At 42.5% G+C, this 25,872-nt stretch overlaps 1 protein-coding gene across 12 annotated transcripts in view; it reads left to right on the top strand.

The window, feature by feature from the left end:
• The window catches only part of CHRM2 (cholinergic receptor muscarinic 2), a 118,008-nt gene that overhangs the window by 11,718 nt on the left and 80,418 nt on the right, over window positions 1–25,872 (top strand). For 8 of the 12 annotated variants that reach the window (XM_085568820.1, XM_085568821.1, XM_085568816.1 and 5 more), the window contains one exon: window positions 886–18,043. The gene's annotated coding sequence lies outside the window, so the exon portion shown is untranslated. The remainder of the gene's footprint in view (window positions 1–885; window positions 18,044–25,872) is intronic. The other 4 variants (XM_085568822.1, XM_085568817.1, XM_031507956.3 and 1 more) reach the window with 4 other exon arrangements.

Below are 25,872 nucleotides of genomic sequence, written 5' to 3'. Positions count from 1 at the left end.
AATCTAGAAGTATCTAGCACACCTGGAGTCACAGTTACAGACAGGGAGAGCAACTGGTTTGTGAGTCAAAAAAAACTTAGAAAACTTATAGAAAACCTTAGCCCATAAAATTAATTTATTATTACAACCCAAAACAACCTAACCTTTCTCATACAGACAACTAAACATAGATATGTATGTTCATATATAGACATCCCACAAGGATTTCTTCCAAGGATCCCTTAATGCATACATTTTCCTCTCAAAAGACATCATTAAAAAGGCCTGAAATAATTTATCTAAATTTTATTACAGGTATAAACAAACATTGAGTCTGTATAAAAATCTAATTTTTAATTTCTACTGAATTGTATACATACTAAATCTTAAAGTCTGAACTCTCACTGAAAAATAATGTGATTTTTTTATATTCGGACATATGCTGCAATAGGAACAATAAGCATTGTCTTTTCCATAAATCTATTCCACCGTGGCAAAAAGCTATTTTCAGAGAGTGGCACAATCATTGAATTATTTCTCAGCTACTATTGTCACTGATATTCTATTGAGTAATGTAAATTTGAAATATATAAATGAAAAAATTACTATATGCTATATTGATCAACCAGTGCTGATCTTAAAACCATTTAAAACACTGTACACTTATTTGTGCAACTTCCGTGGCATTTTATGAACAAAAAATAATAAAGGAAAACATAGTTTTGCTAAAAGAGCTGAGTCCCAAAGGTACCCTGTGCTCTTCAAATAAAGAAGAATTCTGTATATTGTTATTATTATATATTGTCTACCTTGAAACACTGGGATCTACTTCTTCCAGATTTAAAAAGACCTGTTATAGCCCTTAGTCTAAAAAAACTGTTTCTCTCTCTTTTTGTTGCATGTCAGACTCCATCAACTCTCTCCCACAAGATACATCTTGCTACCACATCCCTGCATCCGTGCTGGAGAGGAGTTTTCTCAAACCCTAAAACTCTGCAGAGAACACCTGAAATTTTGCTTGACTTTAACCTCAAGGTACAGAAAACTCACCTTTTATATCTCTGTTTTCCAGTGGTTTGTTTACAACCACCTGGAGGTATTTTGGCTATTTCTAGGGAAGGCAGGAGATACAGCTAACAAAAATAAATCTATACTCACTAGTCTTATATTTGCAGCACCATTAGGAATGTTTTTCAGGGTATATAAAGCACAAAATTTGGAAAACTATTGCTCTAGGATCTTATAAGGCACCTGGCAGTATATGGAAGAAAGACAAGTAACAAGAAAACTGGGGAAAAAAAAGGATGCAACAGAAATTTACTGAAAGTGCAGATGCTGACAGGGTAGAATTATTATTAACATTACTATTATTAATATAATAATTATTATTGTTGTTGTTTTGCTGTTATTATTGCTCTTGTTGTTGTTATTGATAACCTGAAAAGTAAACCATAGCACTTGAGTAGAAAAGTACCAGTGTAGGGAAAACATTCCATATGCCTGTGTATAAATAGATCTGGTAGAGATCATAACAATAGCTCTGCTGCTGCTGCTCTCTCAGAGCTGGGCTGAACCTGATAAAAACAACGGGTGATTGTTTCTTGCTGCTTTCACTGGAGATGAGAGGGAGCCATTGTAATGAGACTGCCTATTAACAAGGATGTAAGTCAGTGAGGCAAACAGTAATTATACAACAGGAAGAACAGACTGAGTAGGTTAGACATGTCCTCAAATTGGTTGTCTCTGTTGGAAAGCAGTGGCAAGCTCTGCCTCTGCCCCCTAAATACTTACAGGAAAGAACAGACTGTTTAATCACTGCAAGGGCTTGTTGCCCTGCACTGTGGGTTAATCCCAGAATAATCAGTTTCTGTGAGTCATGTCTGTAGGAATCATATAGAACCACAGAATCACAGAAATTCTCTGCTGGAAGGGATCTGAAAGATCATCTAAATCCAATTTCCCTGTCATGGGCAGGGATACCTTCCACTAGGCGAAGTTGCTCATAGCCCCATCCAACCTGGCCTGGGACATTTACAGAGATGAAGCATCTGCAGCTTCTCTGGGAAGCTTGTACCAGAGTCTCACAATGCTCACAGTGAAGAATTTCTTTCTGATATCAAACTAAACCTACCTCTGTTGGTTTGAAACCATCACTCCCTGTCCTATCACTATGTGACCTTGTGGTAGGTCCCTCTCCAGCTTTCCTATAGGGCCTCTTTAGGTGCTGTAAGGTGCTCTAAGGTCTCCTTGGAGCCCTCCCTTCTTCAGGTTGAACAATCCAAATTCTCTCAGCCTGTCAGAATAGGAGAGGTGCTCCAGCTTTCTGACCATGTCCATGGTTCTTGTCTGGACTCCTCCTGATGTTGGGGGCATCCCACCTCCTTGCTCACCACACAGTATAAGAGGAGCTGAACCTGCTCTGTGGTGACAGAGCCAAAGTAACTCAAAAGATGCCAATCAGCTGATCACAGTAAAATAAAGAAGGTAACTGCACTGCACATTAAGTTGGGGTAGTGGGTGTTTTCTGTAGGAAACAAATTATATCAAAATAGAAACTGTTCTTTAGCTTTTTGTTTGTATTTTCCTTCTCCTTTTTGCATGTGTCTGTGTTTTGGGCATTAATTTCTTATATCCTAGGAGTCATTAACAAAGATATGTATTTTCATTTTGTGGTAGTGAGTCTGATTGCACCGTTCAAGAGAACACGCAATGGGCAGTATTTGTATGATTTTGGAAGACAAATATTTATTTTCCACGGGGGTGTTGTGGCTAAGCAGATCATACTTCATTACATAAGTCACGTCTTAGAACACTGTCTTGATTTATTGTCTGTGGCAGAATTGGACTGCCGGCTCTGAGCTATACTTGTCAAATTCTGAAGTACTAATACATCTAATTTATATATATATATATGTCTGAGGATAGTAAATGATAAGAATTATTAACGCTCTTCAATTCTTCAACCTTTATTTTCAATCTTCTTAATTGCCAGAGTCTACCATTTAGATCTAATGTTGTAGGAAGAATTTTTTTTTTTTCTATTTTATTGAATTTTATTTGTTAGTGTTTTTAAGGCAGACTTTTTTGGCAACAGAAATCTCCCTGGTGTCTATTGGTTATGGAGGAAAACCTTTCCCCTACCCTTCTCCTCTAAGGCTGACTTCACAGAATCACAAGTTGGTGTTCTGACACCTCTCAGAAATAAAAAACTTTCTTCAGTGTTCTCTTCCCAGGGAACAACAAAAAAAATAATTGTGAAACATTGATGGGTGTCACAAAATGAAATTGGCCTTCTCCAGCCAGTTGTAATTTCCACAGTAAGAGCACACACAATTTCTTAGTCCTGTGTGAATTCATCTACCTGAGACTCCCTATGTAGCCATTATTCCATGACCTGCCACACACAGGACAACCCCAAGTGGCATCTGTTGTATTTATATTCAAACATTTTCTCATAGGAAATTATAACCTGTAGTCCACATTAGTTTCTTAATCAGAAATCCTGGACAAGCACCTTATCTTATAATAAACAGTTTTGCCAGATTTTAAACCTTAAAAAAGAATATTTGGTTTTCTATTTTTTTTCTTTTTTTAATGAACGGGAAAGAAAGTAAGTAAATGGGAATTTGTGAATGCAGCAAATTTTCTCTTGATTGTCCCCTCTACTGAAAGAAATAAAACAATTCAGGTGTCCTACCCAAAGTCTGGACTACCTGAGCCCAATGGTCTAAAATGCATTAGCAGACATCTAGAGCTTGGAATTTCTGCATCACATTGTGAAAACCACAGTGTTGTGGTTTTATCCTGGCAGTTAGTTTAGCCCCACAGAGCCACTATCTCACTCTTCCCAACAACCAAAACCAAAACCACAAATTAAAAAAAAAAAAAAAAAAAAGAAAACCAACTAGCCAAAAAGCATAAACCTAACAGTATAAGCAAGTGGTGCAAAAAAAAAAAATCCAATAACTCACAATCAACCAACATATTCTCAGTCTGCCCCAAAGCAATGTCAATCCTGGCAAACTTTCTCTGCCACTGTATTTATTACTGAGCACAACACCACATAATATGGAATATTCCTTTGATTAGTCGGAGTCAGCAGCCAAAGCTGTGTTCTCCCCCAAATTCTTGCCCAGAATAAAGAGTAGAAAAGGCCTGGATTCTGTGTCAGCACTGCTCAGCAATAACCAAAACATCCATGTGTTACCAACTCTGCTGCCATCACACATCCAGAATACAGCCCTATACAAGACACTATAAGGAAAATGACTTTATCACAGACAAAGCCAATATTATTATTATATAGGCAGAAACTGGCCAGCAAGAAGTCCCAAATATTCTTGCCCACAAATACACACAGAGGATGAAACTTCATCTAGTGGTATATAAAGAAGCAGAAAGACTGAGCACCAAGAGTCATTCTTTGCCAGGACTCTTTTAAGTCAGTGGTTGCACTTGCCTGCTGACTGAACTATGTTTTAGGAATCCAAAGTCCTAAACCTCTACAAGAAGACTCAGGGGTCTAGGTTCAAGCTCTGGAGTCTGCAAGTTAATGTCGTAAAACTAGTTCATTTTGCAGGACTAGATCTAGTTGCTTATTCTTCAGAGACCCAGAGGATGGCTTGGGATGATGAAAGAGAGTTTTTGTACTGTTTCTATTTCCCTGTTTATTATTATTGCCTGGAATTGAAAAGATTTTGGTCCTTGTTCTCCAGCGTTTTTTTTCGGGCTCAGCTCAGGTAACAACTTGTTCAAAAATCCTGGGATTGATATATGGAATTTTTTTCCAGTATTGCCATTTTCTTTCTATAAAATCAAGATCAGTGTAGATCTGAGGTGGAAATCTCTGACAGAAAGGACCATTAGATAGCAACAGGAATTCTGTAAAATGTGCTGAAAAAAACAAGGAATAAAAAATTCCCAAGCTACTGTAGCTAACGGATAATAAAATGATATTTTTTGATACTGTCATGTTTTGACACTGGCACAATGCCAGTGCCTCTATGAAAATGCAATTTCTCAAATGAATGCTGTGAAATGCAATCGAGAGCAGAGCAAAGCAGGCCTAAGCTTAATAACAGGAAAAAAAAAAACAACTTTATTAAGCTACTACTATAAAAGAAAGAAAGGAAGGAAAAAGAAACACACAAAAATCAAAATGAAAATTTTGCAAAGCATTCCTCCTCCCACCACCCAACTCCAACAAACCACAGTGAGACACAATCTGGACTCCAATCAGGTTTCCACCCTCCAGACAATCAATACTCAGTCCATCATGAGTCTCTCCTGTGCCACAGACCCCCAAAGAAACACAGCTGACACATCCTGTGCTTCCATGTCACACATGGCACCGCCCAGAGAAAAGTTTGCTATGGTGACCCTTCTCTTTTTTATGCACAGTGCTCTCACTATTAATGTATGGATGGACAGACTGCTTTTAGGATTTGTCTTTTCAAGGATGTCTTGCCAAGAGGGGAGAAAACAACAGTTCAGTTTTTTATTTTTTGGGACCACAGTCCCCCCCATTTTCCCCTGGGGCCAGGGGTCTGAGAACAGAGATCTTCTTCTCTTCTCCTTCTTTGAAGACAGGGGCACCACCACAAACCCCCTAACTTTTTTCTCTGTTCGCTCCACTTCTGTCTTTTCCCAGCTGAAGCAGGTCTCTTGGCTCACTGGCATCCTCCTAAAATACAATCTCTCTTGGAGGAGAAGATTGATTTCAGTCGGTGGCTACAAAGGAAAAAAGTCTAGCTAAAAGCTACTCCTTGTCTCCCTCCCATCTAGAATTTCTCCTTCTAACATCCCAGGGTCCAAGCTCTCTCTCTTCCTCTCTTTCAAACGAGGAGGAGTGAAATTTCACACAGCTTTCATTTCTCAAGGAAGGGTTAAAAGTCCTGACTCCCTGGCTGGCTCTCTGCCCAGATTCTCTGACTCCCACAGGCAGCTGGGCACCCTGCAGCACCCCCCCGCCTTGCTCTTCTCCTTCCTCGAGGTGAAATTGCTGACAAGCCACCGCTGCCAAGAGACTCTGGTGGGGGGAACGGAGACATCCCAGATTTCTCCACCCTTCCATCTGCAGGGGTTCCAGTCCCTCCACCCTTGGGCCCACCTCAGTCAGGCCATGGGGCTTCCCCTCCCCACCCAGCCACGCCGGGCAGGGGAGAGGCTGCACTGCGGCTGACCGGAACCAAAGAGAGCCAGTTCTCCTGGGAATTCTGCTTTTAACCCCTCTGTGTTCTCAGAGGTGTGTCCACCTTCAATTGGTCAATATCCAAATTGACCTCTTCCTTCCGGAAAAATTCTTTTTCCATGTCAAACCACGACAGATGCATTTTTCTTACATTTTAAAGAACTGTATGATCATGATCTATATACTGAACATGATCTATTTCTGCTTACTGGTCCAGGGAATGGATCCTAAATCAATGAAACAGATGCACAAGGAGGAAATATTAATTGTGAACATGAATCTAATGTTATTTTATGAGTATTTGGCCATGTAAATTTTAACTTTGTAGAACCAGAGACATGAGGAGGAGGAATGAATAGCCCACCCATTACATGAAATAGATATGTGCCTCTCTGCTCCTCTCCTAATAATTTGTGCTATAGCATCTTTGCTATGTGTACCTTTCCACATGTGAAAACTTCAGTTAATAAAGCCTCACAACACTCCTCTGAGGAGGATAATCACAGGAATGAATTTACAAATGAGAAAAGGAAGCTAAGACAGATTGTAGCCTATATTTTTATTTTTACCAAGTTCTTCATGTTTTAAACAGCTAACCTTTCAAAGCAAAGTCCTGATTTTCAGTAGCAGTTGCTCTGCTCAGCAGCCATACACAGAGTAGATATTCAGAAGTTCTGTCTGAACAGCCTTGTGTTTGGAGTACAAGAGCTGTATAACCTGTACTTGAAGGACCCGTTCTGAAATCTGGCACTCAAGTGAGTATCAAAGTAATAACTCTGACTCCTGAGCTTGCTCTTTACTCCTTGAGGTCCAGGTGAGAACATAACATCCACATTCAGGCCCTTTAAACCAAAACTTTTGTACAGAACACTGAGCATTCTCTTAGGCATTCTCATGAATCATTTTCATGAACTATCAGAATAATAATTATGATGACAGCATTTTAAAAAATATATCAATATCTATATTTATCTTGCATATGGAAATATGCATGAAAAAGCCGTCTATAATGGTTTACAGAAGTAGCCTTTTTACTTGGGCCAATTTCTGTGCACAAATTCAGCTGTAGTGCTAAGTATAATCTTTAAAAATACACTATACTGGGTTTGACAGTTCAGGTACTCAGGAATATCTTTTCTTGAGGAGAAAAATCAAGAACAGAATATTAACAGTCTCAGCACTTATTAAGTTTGCACTGGAGAGTGACTTCTAAAGGTTCTAAAAAAGATTGACATGCTAATATCTCAAGTGGAATAATTGAATGCAACTAACTTTACTCACCATGTTTGTCATTAATGTCAAAAAGTGTCTATCTATTCACTCTGGAAGAAAACACATCCTTTCTTCTTCTGAAAAGGTATATACAGAGTTTCACTGCACCATCTGTTGTCTCTGCAAGTGATGCAAGAAGGAACATGTTTTAATAAATGCTATTCAGTTGTTGAAATGTGATACAATGAGGAAGAGTAAAAGTTAAAATAATTTGGTATTTCCAGTAGAAAATATGGTTTTATGAAAGTATTGTTTGATTAAACAGTGTTTGACCTAGCAGATACTGATAACTTGGAATGTGAAAAAAAACATATGAAAGGAAGGGGATTTTTAGCTATTTCTCATTCTAAGGATTCACAAGGGAATCAGACAGCCATGGATAGAAATCTCTGTTCCTGTGCAAGATTGCCACATGCTGTGATCTGCAGTCTTGCTGGATCACCAAACAGTATTAAGTATTAAAAATGTGACTGCAAGACAAATTCTAAAAGTGCTCTAAAACTAATTTAGTTTGCTGGCTGAGCTTGACCTCACATGATTCATTGCTCTTAATAATCACTGCAGCAATGTAAAACTTCATCTGAGAGCTTTCTCCTTCTAATTTAAAAGCTTATTAGAAAGTCTGCTTATACTTGATTTAATACCAGCTTGAGCTACAAAACTATTGTCATGTCTTTCCTCAGGAGAGTCTATTCCTTCCAATGCAAATCAATTCAACCAAAAACTTAATGCAGAGGAATGTGAAAACAGGTAATTGTAAGCAGTACAATATAGAAATACTGACAGAGGGTCTATAAATGTGTGTTTGTTGAGTCAAATTGAATCAGAAAATTTTGTTACTTTTTTTTAATAAAAAAATTGTCATAATTAAATATATCCTCTTGACAATAAATAACCTAAAACCATAGAAAGAGGCAAAGAATGGCTTCTTATTGTCATGTTCCACAGGCACATTTGACCTTTTCTAGGTGGGAGTAGTTTTCAGCAAAATACAAGTAAATTCTCCAGCATGCTTAGGAATATATTGAAGTTCTTTTTGTGTTGATAATGAAGGGTGGGAGATAAAAAACATGGTAGGATTTTTAGCTTTTATGGAAAGACCATACTGGCTACAGTTCAAAGCTGCGCAAGAAAAAGTATTTAAGAGTAAAAGATTAAATTAGGGGATATGTAAAGGTAACTGTTACTGATCTTATCTTGTTTTACAAGCTGAAGGTTGAGAAGCTGTAGGTACACAGATGACCTGAGTAAGTACAATTCAGTGAAACTGCTAGAAGTAGAAAGGAGGGGAATTCCAAACAACTCCATTTGGTGGAGTTTTATTCTCTTTCAAACAATAAGCAGGTAAGAGAGGAATGATGTAATGAAGTAAGAGTGGAAACTTAGCACTCGAACATTAGTAATAAATAAATGAGTTTGCAAATTGGTTCTGACAAAGAGACTCCAGTAGCAGTTCAGAAGAGTGCAGTGAATTGAGAATGGGCTATGTGCTGGGATGAAAGCAATAGAAAAAGTGAAGAAAGTTGAATGCATTTTAAAAATTTAATGGCTGAACACCAGCACAGTTAACAAAGCTTAGTGTTGAAAAATAAAAAGCAGTAGATGCTAAAGAAGAAAAATATATATGCTGTTGTATTTTGCTGATGTTTTTCAGTTAAACATACTAGTGACACAAATATAAATCAAAACAGATTAGCAAAGGTGTGTTCAGAGCTTAGTTAAGTAAATAAGGCAGAAAGATGTTAAGTAACAAGGTTTATGCTGATTTATGAAAAAATATTGGGCAATCATATTAGAACATTATACAGATGTTATACAGACCATCTATCTAAGTGGTGTGGTTTCATCCAGAATAGTATCTGCAATAAAATGAACTTGTCTCAAGAAAGACACTTGTAAACAGGGAGCAGAAAGGGGGGAAAACAATTGCCATGAAGAAATAAAAAACAGAGACACTTGGCTGAACATAGGGTAAAGAAAAAAAATGGAATTCTAACCTTTAGAGAGTAGGGACATAGGAAAAAATACAGAAAACATAAGGATACAATGAATAATTCCAATCTGGGAATTTGCTTTTACAAGATGGGAAATCACTGGTTTTGCCACTTCAGACAAAAAAACAAAGCATTGCAGGATCGTCAGTTGAGGTACTAAGTATCAACTTCAAAACCCATATAAGAAAATACCTTTTTTCACAGGCCTTTGAAGTGTAGAACATGTACTTATACTGTAGTTCTCAAAGCCAAGGATGACCTTAGGTCTGAAAACTTCCCAAGGTTCAAAGAACAGGATGTTTCTAGACATATCAGCAATATCCTAAATTGCAGAATTTAATGCTAAGATAAACAGGAGAAGAGGCAACAAAAACATGCAGGAGAATTTATGCAACCATAATTCTCCGATTAGGAGGAGCCTTCTAGGTGGAGGTAGATTTTGTCATTAAACTGCTTGGCTCTTTTCTACAGAAATATCTGAATCTGGCCATCGCTGGAGAAAGTTAAACTTGCCAGCCTACAGATTGGAAGTTCTTTCCTTTTCTCATGCTCTAAGCCTGAGACAAAGATAAAAAAACTTCAAGAGAAATTCAAGCTGTGAAGGAGAAGAAGTGAAGAATGTAGGAAAAGAACATGAAACTCAGGTTCAAGAGCAGGGCAAACACACAGATGTGTTTTTAAGGCCATATCTACAGAGGACACTGGAGTGTTATGGTTCAGGGGTTGAAAACAGAGCAGGCACAACAACATGGAACTTTATCAGAGCCAAATAAGGCCTGATACTTATAAAATATTGTGCCTCTTTGCAGAAACACCTCAGACATCTCAGGACTCCTGGCACTGTGTGGTGCAAACCCTTTGGTAGGTTTGTCATTCCTGTCACTTGCAGTGGGGGGAAGGAAAAGACTAAAATAATGTCATGTTATTCTTGAGCATAATGAGTGATGTCTGTCCAGGGCAGACACAGGGCAAATAAAGCTACTCTCACTCTGATTCTAATCAGCAGCTCACTGGACACTGGGGAGAAGGTGCTATCCAGCACTGTTAATGCTAGGTTTTAAATGAAATGGCTGAAGTGGTTTTGCTATTATTGCTTGAATTCTCATCCCAGCTGAGTGTGACCAACATGAAGTTAAGCCATTTAATCAGGTAGTGTCTTTCTTCTGCAAGCATCAGTGCTCCAGTAAGTAACAAAAGGCACAAAACACAGCATTTTGAGGAGGAGAAAACAAGAATCTCATATAAAAATGTTCACAAGGAACCTAGAAGGCATAGTTTCCAATACCCTCTCCCCAAAAGAAACAGAATTCATTTTCCTCTTTGGGTTTTTTTTTTTTTTTTTTGGGGGGGGGGGGGGTTGTGGGGGGGGGGTTGGGGTTTGGTTTTGGTTTTTTTGTTTGTTTGGTTGGTTTTGGTTTTGGTTTTGGTTTTTAGGATCTAAGCTGCTTGCTGAAATAGCTTACTAAAAAATTTCAGGATCTCCTATTTTAAGAATTCCGTTTCTGGATTGATGTACTTCACATTGGCTTTGGATAACCATTCATTCCTTATGTGTATTTGGGTGAACAGTTATCAGTATCAGATTTTGCATCAACTCTGTGGCAGAATCCAAAGTTCAAAAGGGAAGTGGCTACAGGGTTACTCTGCAGGAGAGCTTCCAATGTGGGCTTGAGTACTTAAAGAGCAGATGGAACCCTTGACTTCATGCCCAGGGAAGATGAATGATTGAGTGTGTTTGTAAAGTAATATTGGGGGAGAAATTTTCCCCCTGAACTGTGACCCTCTTTAAACCTCTTCATCACACAGACAGTCCTTGGTGCCTCTTTGGAGTCACTGGAGTGCACATAAAGCTGACAACGATCTAGCTGCTCTGAGAAAAAATTGTGTTTGAAATACCTCTTGGTCTTTTTCCCAGCTAATTAAAATTAAAAGAAGTGCATGATCTGCCTGACACCTGCTTTCCCATGTCCACACATCATCCTTGTGTACAACATGAGTGAAGTGGGCAGATTTCCAGTAACTGAGACTCTCTGCAGAAAAATTCCTCTTTTTCAATAACACAACTATTTACTTAAGCCTGTACTGAAAGGAGTTTTCCTAGCACTGAGCTTCAGGTTACTGTGTTCTTTGTGTTTGAACTTCTTCTCTTGGAATATTCAGACACCAGATGAATGCAGACCTGACAAACCTGCTCGAGAGGACACTGCGAGGTTGGACTAGGTGTCCTCTGCTGCTTCCTTCCACCCCTCCCCATTCTGGGATTCTTTAACACTCTCAAAGGCCTCTGAACTCTTCCTCATTTCTAGCCACTGGCTGCAGCTCAGGAGTACGTGAAAGGCACAGAAACACCGTTCTCCAGCTTCCTGCAGGGAGTCATCTTCCAGGTGCTGTGGGATTCATAGCTGGAGATGTGACCTCAAGGGACGTGCAGCTGATCATTGGCTTGCGCTTGCTGAACAGCAGCAAGCACAAATAGGAGCAAAGGGCGTTTAAAGGGGTGTGTGTGTGTGTGTGTGTGTGTGTGTGTGTGTGTGTGTTTGTGTGCAGACACACGGGCACAGGGACACAGGGACACAGGGAATCAGGGGCATGCCGGTGCGGGCAGGACGCTCTCCAGGGTGCTGCAGGCGGAGGTTCCGAACTCCTCCGGCGGCTCCGACCATTTCAGGTTTTTCCCATTTTCCCCCCATTAGAGACGCTTCAGGATATGAATCCCTGAGATTTAGCTCAAGGAGGGTCTGCTTTTCTATGGTCAACGCCAAGTAAAGCTTTTATGAGGCAGAGAACCCACTCCACACACCTGTAGACAATTTAGAGAGAAATTTATTTACTCTTTCCTTCTGAGAACTTTGTGTCACAGCTATAAAACTGATCATGTTATAAACAAAATCATATCCGTTCTCGTGCCCTCCTTAATGTTTGTGTCCTATATCACATAAATTGAGGCAAAATATTTCTTTCTTGTTTTCTTGTTCCTGAAACAAACATTTCTGTCTGTACTCTGAAGTATGTCTGACAAAGTTGGACATATACTATATCATGATTATCAGTCACTGTCTTCCCAAATCTAGACAAAATTGGCATTGATTCTCAGCCTATTTTGCAGTTTGTTCTGTAGCTCGTTTCAGATCCACCCACCTGGCTCATTGTAGCATTTGCAAAGAATAATTATTCCTACACAAAACAAACAAACAAAAACCCAAACAAAAACCAAACCGAACCAACAAAAACTGCAGTGGAGATCTGCAGTTTATAGGGGTTTATTGCTAGGATGATAACTATGTGTATGCTTATATTAAAAAGTGTTCCATGAGTTCTGCTGTGCCTAGCAGAATGCTCTCCAGATACTGTGCTTATCCTTAATAAAACAGTAGATTTGATTTTCCAGTTCGCCACCTAGCTGCTCCACAAGAGAGAGGATCAGTTTGGCTCTAAGAATTAGACCCTGAGCCCCATCTAAGCCTGCTGGGAATTTCCACTGCATCCATTTTCATCTGATTTGAATAATTCCCAGTATGTTGTGCTTTGAGACTCAAAAAGGACACAAAAAAAAAGAGTATCATTATTCAGGGAAAATGGAAAAGAAAGGCTTGATGATTTTTTATTAACAAGGCGGTTTAATGTAGCTGGAAGGTGAAAGCAACACCCCTCCTTGCCAGCTGTTCTGGAGGGCTTTAAAGTTTGAACTGAGAAGAAACCAAGATGTTCCTAGTTCCCTGGCACTAGTGAGATCCAGGCTACCATGTGTCAATGCTTCGGTGCCTACCCTGGCAGATCTAACTGTGGTTTACAACACTCCTAGAAATGCACTGCCCAGCTGTTTTTTTAGCAGCAAGAATTATACATAATTTTCTGTCAAAGGTTTGAATATCAGTTTATTTAACTAATTTCATTTCCTCATTATTAGAAATTTATTTTCACATAGTCTGGCTTGCTTTTGTCCCAGTTTGGTTTTGTTCCTTTCTTTCCTCTTTCTCTCTGTGTTCCACACTGTCAGGATGATTTGCAGTTCCATTGTCCCACTCTCACCAGCACTTTCCCGTCATCTTTCAGGCACCTGCCTCCCCCTTGCATTAAACTCAGCTATCCACTGCAAGACTATGAGTAAATAAATGTAGAAGTACAAGGGCCTTTCACTATTTGCTCAAAGAATCTGTTTACCTGGTGTTTTCTTGCACAGAGAAATTAGGGCTTCATCCTGCTCTTCCCAGTCCTGTTTGCCTAAAACTGTTGGCAAAACCTCACAGGAAAGGGGTGTTCTCAATAAACATGGCTCTCAGATCCAATTTTTTCCCCTGGGAGGTGACATGTCCACCTCCAGCAGGCACTGGGGAGAGGACTGTGACTCCAGAGGAAAATCAAGAATTTTGGTTAGCAGAGCTGGCTGTTCTCTGGCCTTGCTCTCTCATTCCCCAGTAAAGCTGTGTGCTGGATGGGGAACCAGTCACCTAAACCATGGGGAACATACTGGGAGGGAGATGAACAATCAGATCCCCATCCACTGGGAATTTGCACATCTAAGCATGCACCCTCCCTGTTTCCCTCCTCCTAGGAAACTTGGCAAGCAGAAAACAGCCCTGGCTCTAGGTGGACATTAAAGCTTCTGGGAATGAGAGGGAAGTCATAGTCTACCCCTTTCTCATGCCCCCTCTAACACCAGCTCTGTGGCAACAGGATGAAGCAGGCATTCCCTGCACTGAGAAGGGGGAAGTAGGCGCTGTGGTAGCATGGGGACCATCTGCCCAGCCCCTTGGTAGCCTCCCTCTCCCTTGAGAGAACCTTGAGTTTCTGCAGAGTTTCTGTGACCCACAGGTGCAGATGAGAGCTCAATCAGAGAGGGAGCTCACCCCTATGAACATGATAGAAAAGCTCCCCTTGGAGCTGCTGGGGACACCACTCCTCCCTCTCCACCCAAGCTATATATCCATGGGGACAGGGGACTTATCCTGCCTGAACAAACCCCAACGAGGCAGCTCCACGCCGGGAGAAGGAGCCATTTGGGAGGAGAGCCAAAACCAAGGAGAGCCCCCAGCAAATTCTTGCTAGTGATCATTGGGCATCTCTGGATAAGGATGCAGTTTCTTTTGGAAATAGCCTTGCTGAAAGTTCACCTGTGCTCCCCGGGAGCGACTGCCGGTCCCTCTGCGGGAGGGGAAGCTCAGCATGAGCAAATACTCGCTTCCTCAAGAGCTTTCTTTTTGCTTCCTCCCAACGAAGGGCTGAGTGCTTTGTTCTGTGGTTCTAGGAAGACTTTAGTCCACTGCGGTCCAGCGCACTGTAAATGACCCGGCTCCCTCGCCCTCCCTCTTCTTGCATGAGCCGTGGATGAGGGGCTTTGGAGCGGCTGGGAAGTGTGCGGGGTGGGGGAGAGGGATGAGCTCTAAACGTTTTGAGTTCAGAAGCGGCATTTTTTCCCCCTCAGGAGGCGTGTCTAGCACGTAGATCTATAAAGAGGAGAGCCAGTAATGACGGATGTTCTGTCAAACTTAAAAGGTGCCAATTACCACGGAGTCACCGGGTGCCATCAAGATGCACCTGCCGAGACTGATAAAGAGCCGGGCGCGGCGGGCTCAGGGAGGCAGCGCTGCTCACACGCGTGTCGGTGGGTGGGGGGAATCTCCGCTCTCGCCGGGCGGGCGGCAGACAAGGCACGGAGGGGTGAGGGTCACACGCCAGGGGTTTTCGGGACTGGGCTTTTATTCCCACGGGAGATCACGGCGCGAGGGAGCGCTTGCGAGGAAGTGAGGCTGGCAGGGCGGAGGATGTCCCTCCGGCGGTCCGTGCCGACCGCACGGCGCTGAGCAGCGCGGCACTGGGGAGCCCCCTGCAGCTGGGTAGGGCCAGCTCGGAGCTACCTCCAGCTTTCACTCCAGCCGTGCGAGGGAAGCGAGCCCCGGACCTCTGTCCTTTTCTGCAATGCAGGGAGGGAGGCTGGGGAGTCCCCGAGACTGCCGTGCTGCTGCCGGGGTCATCCCAGGGCAGGGACGCCACCCGCTCCCTGCTCCCGCTGTGGGAAGGGCTGACTCGTGCTGGCGGTGACTGAACTCTAATTAAATCTCCAGAAATCAACGTGCACAATCAAACACTCGCTGGGAGGGAAAGAATAACAATAATGATAATAATAAGGGGAAGAAAAAGAAGATGCAGGCGCTGTGACTTTTGAGGCTGCTGATCGTCCTGATTAGTGAATGTTAAAGCGTGTTGAGTGCCAAGGTCTGAGCGACAAGCCGTGGGAGGCGCAGGGGGCAGACGGGGCTGAGGCTCTGTCTGGCAAAGGAAGGGACATCCAGGATGTGGAGGTGGCTGTCCCCTGCCCTGGCACTTGAAGTAAAGGGAGCAATACCCTGGGGCTGCAGCGTGCCTATGGCATGCTTCCAGCCTCCCGATACCAAATACTGTCTGAGTTGCCTGGATAGGTGTCTTCCAACTCTGCTGTGAAGTCCAGGCAAAATTTTCTGTGAAAGCTGAGAAACCAAGGGGCAGAAGTCAGATCCCAGTTGCCTTGATTTTCCTGAAGAGCTACAAGTAATCCAGCCCTTAAATCATGTGAAAGTGCTTTCAGGTAGAGAAACACAGCCTTGTGTAATGCTGAAGGACAAGTACCTCCAAAATTCAGAGTTCCCCATCTCCAAATTAGCTGGTAGTAAGGAACAAAAAAGATCATTTAGTTCCAGCCCCACTGCCATGGGCTGGGACATCTTCCACTAGATCAGGTTGCTCAAAGCCCCATCCAGCCTGGCTTTGAACCCTTCCAGGCAGCAGCCCTACCCCAAAGGCACATCACCCTTTTTGGGGTAAATCTACCCCTAGGACCTTTCCAGAAGCAACATCTATATGTATGTGAGTCATGTAGACAGCTCTTTTCCTGGAGCAATCTCAGGCCAAGAAATACTTGAGGGGAAGAGGTTGGAGTGAAGTGGAGGGGAGTGGTTGTGCTGTGGCTCCTTCAGCCTTTCAAGACAAGAGATGGGTCAGGGGAGGCAGCAGCCAAAAGCCTGGATTGCCTTCATACAGTCCACTTCTCTTTTCTGCACTTAGCACTTCCCCCTACTAGTCTTTGGACAATAGATGAGATGGGTTCCGCTCTCCTGCTTCCCACTTTGACAGCCCTATCCCAAGGGAAAAAGCAAACTTCAGACCAAAATCAGTTCTGGTCCAGGAGAGAGGCAAATAAAAACAAAGAAAACCTAAAGATTTTTATATCTAGATTACATCCATAGAACTGGCAAATTTTCTTAAACGAGGTGAATACTTCTTAGCCTAGTGACTATTAGTTAAAGAGAAATTCTTTACACCCTGTGAGAATTAATTCTTGCTCTCAGAATGTATCTGTTTTCCCTAATTTATTTGCCACTGTGCAAAGGAAGCCTCTCCCCATGAAAATTTCAGAACAATAATCAGTTTAAGAAACTGAACTGGATTTAGCGTAACATTTCTCCACAATGTGTGGAGCCTCCGATGACTGCTATAATCTAAAAGCAAGATCTCTTTCTCTCTTTCTCCTCGCATACATTACTTTTAGACTTACAGCTATCAAGGATTTGCCCAAAAAAAAAAAAAAAAACAAAAAAAAAAAAAAAAAACCAGAAATAAAGAGGACAATATTTCAGGGAAAGATGGGGAAGAGGTAATTGAAAAAAAAACAACCAAAATTAAAAGTGGTTCTGATGTGCAAATTGTAGATAAAGACTTGTGATGAGAAAGAGGGGAGTGCCTGATGAGGAAGACGGGAGAGTGTGTTCAGAGATAACAAGAACCAGTAATTTCTATTCAGCAAAGCCACCAAATCAGAGAGCAGCGCGATTTTATTGGAGGAGAGCCTTCAACAGCAACTAATCCTGTCATATTGAAAGAAAATTGTAAATGTTCTCTGCAGAAATTGCCTTCCCATTGCAGCTAATCGAGCCCACTTGGCTCTCACACACATCACACACCCCCGCGCAGCCCTCCGGGCGGTCAGAGCGGACCCACAGCCGCAGCACCCGGCGAGGACATTCGGACATTCACCCGAGATGCTCACCTAGGCACCCCGCTTCCCTCGCTCGCAGCAGCCCGACGAGGGCGGCAGCTTACCTTCATTTCCCCACGAGCTCTGGGGAAGTGTAAATTATTACCGGCTCACTCACGAGTCCCGGCTTCACCTGCTTTTAATTACTCCAGTTCTGTCTAAACCTTTATGCCAGGCTTGATAGTACTATTGTGGTTCTTTTTTTTTTTTTTTTTTTTTTTAATGCTCTGCTTGGCTGAAGTAAAGCAGCGACTCCCGAGGGTGTGTGTGTATATGTGTGCGCCTGTGGGTGTGGGAGGGCGAGAGGGAGCGAGACAAAAACTCCATCAGCCCGGACAATGCCACCTCTTGTTTAAAGCTTCCAACCTGTTATTCTTTCCCCCTATTATCACGGTACCAAGTGATCTGTATTTCCCCCAGCCCAATCCCCCTCCCTCCTTGTGGAAGATATGGAAGAGGAAGATAAAGCTGCTGGCTGCGGGCGCTGACGGCGCGCAGCCCGCATGCCTCCGCCGCCACAGCCGGGGCCGCTCCGCAGCCACCGCTCCAGCGAGCCGCTTGCAGCGGGATGAGATGCAACTTCTGCTAATTGGATCACAGGTAGGAAAGCTTTGGTTTTTACTGACGTTTCCTCTTTCTCTTTTTTTTTTTTTTTTAAATTTTTTTCTTTCCTTTTTTTTTTAAATTTTTTTTTTTTTTCCTCTTGGCTTTTCTTTCACGTCCTCTACCCTCCGCCCCTTCTTCGCCGCACCTAGGATTTCATCCTCTGCTGTCATAGGAAAGCTCCCGCCAAGGAAATAATGTCTAAGAAACGAGCTTTTGCTTCCTGGCAGAAGCAGCAGAACAGACCATAGGGAAACTTTTGCTGAATGGGTCACAGCTGAGCGGGCCACTGGTGAAAAGCAGCGAGAGGAGATTAGTCAAAGCGATTGTCCCCAGCACAGAGCCATTCTCTGTCGAGTTTCAGCTGCGATACTAATCCCAGAACCGAGTTTATCATGGTATAGTGGGAGAGAGTAGCCTGATTTAGAGGAACCTTCACATTTTTCAAACGCTATACACAGGGGGTTTCATTACAAAAGCTACATTCCGACACAGGTTCATCTGCCGGGCTACCGTTCCCAAATCTCTTTGTGACATGTTTGTCGACGACTCCTGCAAAATGTCACCGGGAGCGGGGAGCGGATCCTGCCCGCGGTGCGCGCTCGCTGTCGGGCGGGCGGGATCCCTGCCCTGCGGGACCAGGAGGGATGCGGGTACCCGGGAGGGGGCTGTCGCTGTGCCGCTCCCGAGCCCCCCGCATCCCTGCTGTGCCCGGGAGCAGCTCCCGCTGCCTCATCTCTCGCGTCCTGCTCGGGGAGGGGAGCGCGGGCTCGGGGCGCTGCCGGAGGTGGGAAGGGTCTGGGCTTTCCCCGGCTCATTTGCGGCTTCGCTTCCCGCATCCTTGCCCCTGGCGTTCGCTGCCCGGAGCAGGAAGCAGGGTGCTGCGGGAGGGGATGCTCCAGGGCCGGGTCTGGCACGTCCCTCTGTCCCGGTCCGGCTGAGACCCCGGGAGGGCTGTGTCGGTCCCAGCCGTGCCCCTGGGCTCCCTTTCCTTTCTCCCGTGCCGCCGCCACGGGGTGCTTAGGGCCAGAAGGAGCGACCTGACACTTTGAGAGGGAGCTGAAATCAAGCTGTGAGAGAAAAATTGCCCCCCAGAAAGAGCTCTGGGCAGGCACCGAGGTCCTGGTGCAGCCCCACAGTAAGACTATCAGCGGCTCTGAAGGGACAAAGTGCTTTCTGCTTCTTGTCAGGCAAAAGCCAATTCTGGCCATCTCTCCAGCTAAGGGCACTTCTCCTGGCTCTGCGCCTTGTCACCGGTCTGCCCCGTGCTGGGCTTGGTGGCTGCCCCAGCACCAGGGAATGGGGAAAGGCAAGCTGGGGTCTCCTCTGCTCGTTCCCTGCATGGCAGCCCAGCCAGAGGGCCCTGATGCCAGGTGCTCCTGGAGAATGGCTGTGCCCACTGCCAGATCCGAGGGGAGGCTGTCAGGGCTTGTAACTCATCCCCACCAGCCCATGGGTGAATCCTTACCCCTCTGATGGGTGAAGAACAAGGGACACATCTTCCCACCCCTGTAAGATTGTCTATTCCTACTATTTTCATTTCCTAAAGTTCCTTCCAGGGCAAGGAGATGGCTTTATTTCCAGCTGGAAGTTCTTATTGCAAATCTAGCCAGAATGACATCTATTCCCACTTTTATGTATCAACCAGTGTGTTGGCACACACTGGCTTGTCCTTGTCTCTTGAGAAAGATATTCTCTTTGCAGAAGGAAAAAGGCAAGGACAAAAGATGAAGGTCTAACCTCTGCTTGACAGCTTGCAGCTATTTGGGGGATAAAGCAAATCCACAAGCTATAAAAAATTATAAGGAAGGTTAATACAGGAGAGCAGAAGTATGCAAGCTGTCTGTCTTTGTGGTATTGCATCACTTGCAATCACAACCCCTGTCTGAATACACACCAGCTTTGATTGTATGGTTTATGACACCAGCCACTCTTGGTGATTCATCTATAAACCTCTCTAAGCTACACAGAATACACTTCCTCTTTGCTTTAGGATCTCTTGAACTGTAAGTTTGGTTGAACTTCCCCTCTGCAGGAAGGGGAGCTTCCCCTCTGCAGGAGCCTGGACTGCATATTTTTGTTCTCACCAGGAGAGTGAGAAGTGCAGTACTCTCACTGGTTTGTTGAGCTTGTGCCCCACTGAGCTGCCCCCTCCATTCCTTCCCTCACCACTCTGATTTTTGCATTGCAGTCTACTTGGGAACAAGGCACAGTATATTGGGGGGGGTCTAGGACATCCCCAACTTGTTTTGGATGGAGGGCAAATTATAAAAAGGAGAGGTCATGCTTTTCTCCCATCCAAACCCAGGATTGTGAGTAGTATCCTCTACCCAAACGGCTGTAACTGCATCTGGGCAGAGCTCAGGGAGACCTGGACCATGTGTGATTAAGAATGTCCTGAGGAGATGCAAGGGACAGCAGTCTGGCTGTGCTCTGTCCTCATCCAGGACAGAGACACAGACACTGAAAGGAGGAAACTGAGGCCATCAGTTAAAAACAGAATCTATAAAAAAAACTTTGGTTTTTTTTCCTCCTAGGTGTTCAGCCCACTGCCCACTGCCACTTTGGTTGTCACCTCTGGGCTGAATCCCTGTGTGTGTGATGGTTCTCAGGTACTGAAAATGCTTGGGTCTTTCAGCTCTTTTGGTGTCTCATTCAAAAGTCTTTTGAGGACACCTACTATGAAATCCCTCACTGTTGTTAATATAATCCCAGGAGGTAGCTCTGTCCCACTTCACTCCTTTAACCCACTCACCCATTCACCCAGCTTTCTCTTCTCCACTAATATCATGACCTACTTGCAAATACGTATTTTCTGGTCCTGTTTCCATAGCAATGCAGCATGGGGAACTCAGACAAGCCAGTAATAATGAAGCCAATTCCCTTTCTGTGAAATCAAGACCTCTTTGAAAGTTGAGTTCAGTTTAAGGAGAAGTAGGAAGCCACGGGGAGTTTTATTTCCATCCCGGAGCCCAGATCTCCGTGCCCCTCTAGTGCCAGAGGCAGGCGAAGGAGAGCGTCCCCAGGACCAAGGAATGAGAGGCTTCATAGCCAGCTATAGCAGAGGGAGAGAAACAAGTGTATGGGAAAAGGATATCCTTCCATTCTTCCTGGTGTCTGTTGCCAGTCAGAGCTTCCCCCTTCTAAATCCCAAGGTGAAAAAAAGGGCATCTAGTGTTCAGCTGATTCAGCTGATCCTGGTTTGGTCACTTGGAGGCTATGGCTTGGGTGGGTTAAACTGGAGTAAAAAGTGGGAAGAAATTGAAGCTGGGAAGCTCAGACTATGTCTGACCATTTTTTTGGAAATTGGCTTCATAGCTTGAAGCAACTCTCAGCTAATTCTGAGAAATTTGGAGGCACCAAAGAGGATTACTCACTTGTGAAACTGCTGCCCTGACCTTCTACTGGCTGTTCAAGTGGGTGGATGGGATAGGCAACAGAAATAAGGCTAAGGAAAGCTGAAGGGGTTTAGATGCAGCTCATATGAATGACAGGGACAACTTTTCCACAAATGCTAGTAGGCTTAAATCTTAAAAAGCTTAAATTGTATGCTGGTATTTAATGTATAGTAGCATTAAACTGTGTGGTAGCATTTCAAGCCTTGTTAAACCCATCTTAGAGATTCCCATCTCTGAGAACCAGGCTGCTGAAACAACCAAGCACTGAGAACACCTGTAGCTAAACAAACTCCACACACATCACCTACCCATTTTTCCAGTTTCTATATTTTGGCAACATCCCACAGGCAAAGGTATCTTTCAGTTTTTGCCAGGGTCTCCACAGATTGTCCTGTGTCAGAGCTGCCCAAAAAATACAGTTCCCTACTTCCCCATGCATCAGCTGACTGCCAAACACCTGCACCTAGCAGATTGCATTCCCTAGCTCTCCATATTAAATCAAGGAGGGATCCCTTGCTGACTTACCCACCACCTCCCTACCCTTTCCTGATTGAAGTGGGCAGAATCAAAAGTTAAGACCACTCCTGAAGATGCATTAAAGGGCTGTCTCCTTTTCCCATACACCCTGAGCTTGCTGCTATGTAAAAATTCTTTAGGCTGTGGAGCTGCCTGATGTCTTGGACTGCCTGTCCTGCCTTATAATCTATATTGTTACCTATGTCTGGCACCATCTATTCCCCACAGAGAGGGTTATATATCAGCAGGTCTTTCAAAGAATATCTCTCATGTATCACAATTTGAAGTCCCAAGAGGATAGGCTAGGGTGAAGTGAGTTTCATCTCATTTCCATCAAGCGCTTCCTAGAGAATGCTTGCCAATGCCACTAAGATGTGCAGTGGGATTTCAGTAGTCCATGTGCCTCATGTATTCATTTTTAAGGATATGATACATATTAAATGAAACCACAGTTAGGGCCTGCTGCTTTGCTCAGAGTCTTCTGTTTGACAAGATGATTCTTTGATTCCTATCATTCCAGTATTTCTTGAGACTCCATGGGCTAGATTTTGATCTTAATTGCATTCTTTCAAGTCAGGGGTGCCTCCAGTGATTTTGTGTCTGGTTTATTCTGGTGCAATTGAGCTCAGAATTTGACTTTCACAGAAACATAGCAAGTATTGTAATTAGAATATGCCAGTGTTTTGACAACTGTTCATGGAACAGCTCTGTTTCATCAGACTCTGCTGAAAGGGAAATGCAATGTGATAATGGGCACAGGGCACCTCTTGCAGTGCTAGCAATAAAGATCTCTGTGAGAAGCCACAATATAAATAGGCAAGAAATTCTGTAAACCAGCATTTCCCAGGGTTTCCCTCAAGCTCTTAGAAAAGCTCTGAGTAAACTCTGGCCATGTGTGGGCTTTCTTAGTTTTTTGGTTGCTTGTGTTTTGCGGTTTGGTGTTTGTCTTTGGGGTTTTTTGGCTTTTTTGAGAGAGGTGTAATGAGACAAAAATATCTCCATAGGTCTTTCTTCTGAATCATTGTCAAAATTAGTGTTGGAAACCAAGGTGATAAAATAAACCTAGTAATTTAAAATAATTTTCTTGCTTAGTGATTTTTCTGGCTCAGGATTTCAGGTAGCCTGAATATATAAAGATTTCTTTATTTCTGTGCAGATAGGATGATCTTCAAACATGAAGATCAGAGTATTCTCTTTTGTAATCCGTTCCACCTTGTGCGAAACAAAAATTACCAAAAATCTAAACATGGGGAAAAATTAGGTTTCTGATATAGACCATAGCATTTTCATAGATTCCTGAGAAATTTTCTCTCAGCTTTGCAATGAATTACTGATGTCTATTTTAAACTCATCTATCTCATGCTCAGTGAACGAGACAACAGAGCAGTCATATATTGAAAATTATTCATAACTTTGTTCATGAGTAATGGCAACAAGCTTATTCCACTATTATTTCTGAAATCCTTTAAAGCATGCCAGTGACCAATGATTTATTCATGAAAATATTCACACATTTCAAAAGTTTCATGAATGTTAGCATGAATAATTAAGAGAATTTGTGTTGTTTGTTCTCACTGCTCATTATTTTCCTATTCAAAAAGGCATCAGTCATCCACTTACAGAGCATTAGAACATAATGATTACAGCACTGGATCAGACAGGTGTTTTTTCTCATCCTGTAGAGTGTTTTGATCAATGTTGGTTACCAAAAAGGCAGGTGTAGTGAATACTGCCCTAGATACCTGCACTGGCCTCAGGTAAAAGGTTTTTATACCCATTGGCTTGGGTTTGCTCGCTAACCAGAGATCTGTTCCAAATGACAAAAAGATCTACTCACCTCCTTCCCCAGATGGAAACCTCTCGAGATTTTGGACAAACTGCAGATGTACTCACTGATCAGATAAGGAACTAATCTGGTTTTGCTTCCCAGTGAGTTCAGTACCTTAGTGATAGCATGTAGCAGCGAATTCAGTAGATTAATTAAATATTTTCTTTGGAAAATCATATTCCAGACAACCTTTTATTTATTTAAATTAGTTGTCTTTCAGTGTTATTGATACCTCTCTGTTATATGAAACGAAAAGACCAACTGGAACAGCCAGTTCATTGTATAAGTGCCACTTATTTACTGCCCCATGAGAAAAGAGAAGAATAATAAAATAATTTCCATTTTACCACCTCTTACTCTTTCCATGCTAATGAAATTTTTACTTTGTCTGTTTGGTTTGGGCTTTTGGTTTTTTTTCTGACCACTGCAGTAATAAAGCAGAATAAGGTTGTTCATTGTAGTGCCATAATGAGTGGCCACAGCTGGCTCAGAACCCAGAAAGACTTCCAAGTATTCCACTCCACCTGTGATTATTCTGCCTCAGCCAATGTTAATTTCCACTAGCTGCCCAAATGTTAGGTTCTCCTAACTTAATTAACATATTACAAAATACTTCAATCCTTATTCTCTTTTTCTAAGAGCAATAATTTTGGTAAAGTTCTAAGTTCTTGGACAATCCAACTGTTAATCTTTTAGTGTGAAAATGGATCATTCATATGTAGCTCCTGTCTTCTCTTTCTTAACCAGCTTCCAGCTTGTAATAATAATCTACCTATTCTAATACAACTTAAATTTGTCAAAAAAATTAATACAATATATAAATACCTATATATGTAGACTTGTCAGGTTGGTTTTTTTGGTCTTTTAGCTTGATGCGTCAAAGATCAACATTTTTTAAAAAAAGTATGATTTTTTTATCCTCTCCTATGACTAAATCTGCTTTTTGTTAGTTTCAAGCAATTAATGTGGAAGTGGAATGAAGCTTTTCAGTATATAATACCTAAGATTAATGCTGTGCCTGTCCTAAAGATAGGTATGCTTGTTGCTACCCTCCTGTCCTTCTGCAGCATATCTGACTTCAGTGACAACTTGCATATTTTTGCTATCAGCACAGCCACTTCAATTTCAAATGCTTTCCAAACCCATGCATATATAGCCACAAGGTCCTTTTGATATGCTGCTGTTTATCAATTTGTTCCAATGTTTCCCCTTTCAGAGTTTCACATTCTGACTGCTCATGTGCTTTCTTGTCTTGAAAAAAATTAGGTCTAACATGGATATCAGCACTGCATCATTTGCAGAGCAGATTTAACAAAAAAAAATCAGAACCTCTGCAATTAATTTTTTAATTAATTATTAATTTTCCTCATTAATTACTCCAAATAGTTCCCTCATGTGCAGAAGATCCCACTGGTTGCCTCCTAAAGTGGCTGAATTTAAGACCTTTGAGAAATGTCCTGCAGTTCCCCTCTCTGCACACACCCCCACCAGCTCTTGTCAGTTTGTGCATCCTCAGTCCTCTTCATTTACAATTGACATTTTGTTTGTGTTTTATTTTAACTCCCTCCTTTAGCCATTGGTTTCACCAGAGATGAAGTGTAATTTCCACAAACCTGGTTGCTTGGCTCAAACAGCTTCTTGGACCTTAATATTTCACAATAACTTTTTTTCTGTCTTGTCTTCCAGTTTGCTTTCCACATGACCTCACTAAATCAGAAACTGTCTGTTGTTTTGAATCCATGGATTTTACTTTCTCTTTCATTCTTTAGGGTTTTCTAGTTGTTTTGTTTATTTTTTTTAAATTTCCTTTATTTCTGCCTTCAGTACTTTTTAAGCAGTTCACTAATTATAAGCAGTTTGTCTTGCACTCCTAATGTAGTAATGAGTCCTTATTTTTCAGTATTTTGACTGTATCATGTCTTCAGCTATTTAGTTAAGAGCACCTACTCTTATGTTCTCCACTTATTCTAGAAATCACTTAGGAATTGATGGGGTTTTTTAATCTGTTTATACCAACACACAGGTGGGTGAAATCACTGATGGTCAGCATTTTATTAGACTTTCGCACCTCTTTGATCTCTCTC

The sequence above is a fragment of the Lonchura striata genome, chromosome 1A (assembly GCF_050655825.1).
Source record: "Lonchura striata isolate lonStrDom1 chromosome 1A, ASM5065582v1, whole genome shotgun sequence".
Classification (NCBI taxonomy): Eukaryota; Metazoa; Chordata; class Aves; order Passeriformes; family Estrildidae; genus Lonchura; species Lonchura striata.
Note: the sequence above shows the minus strand (reverse complement) of the source record. Positions and strands in the feature narration are given on the sequence as shown.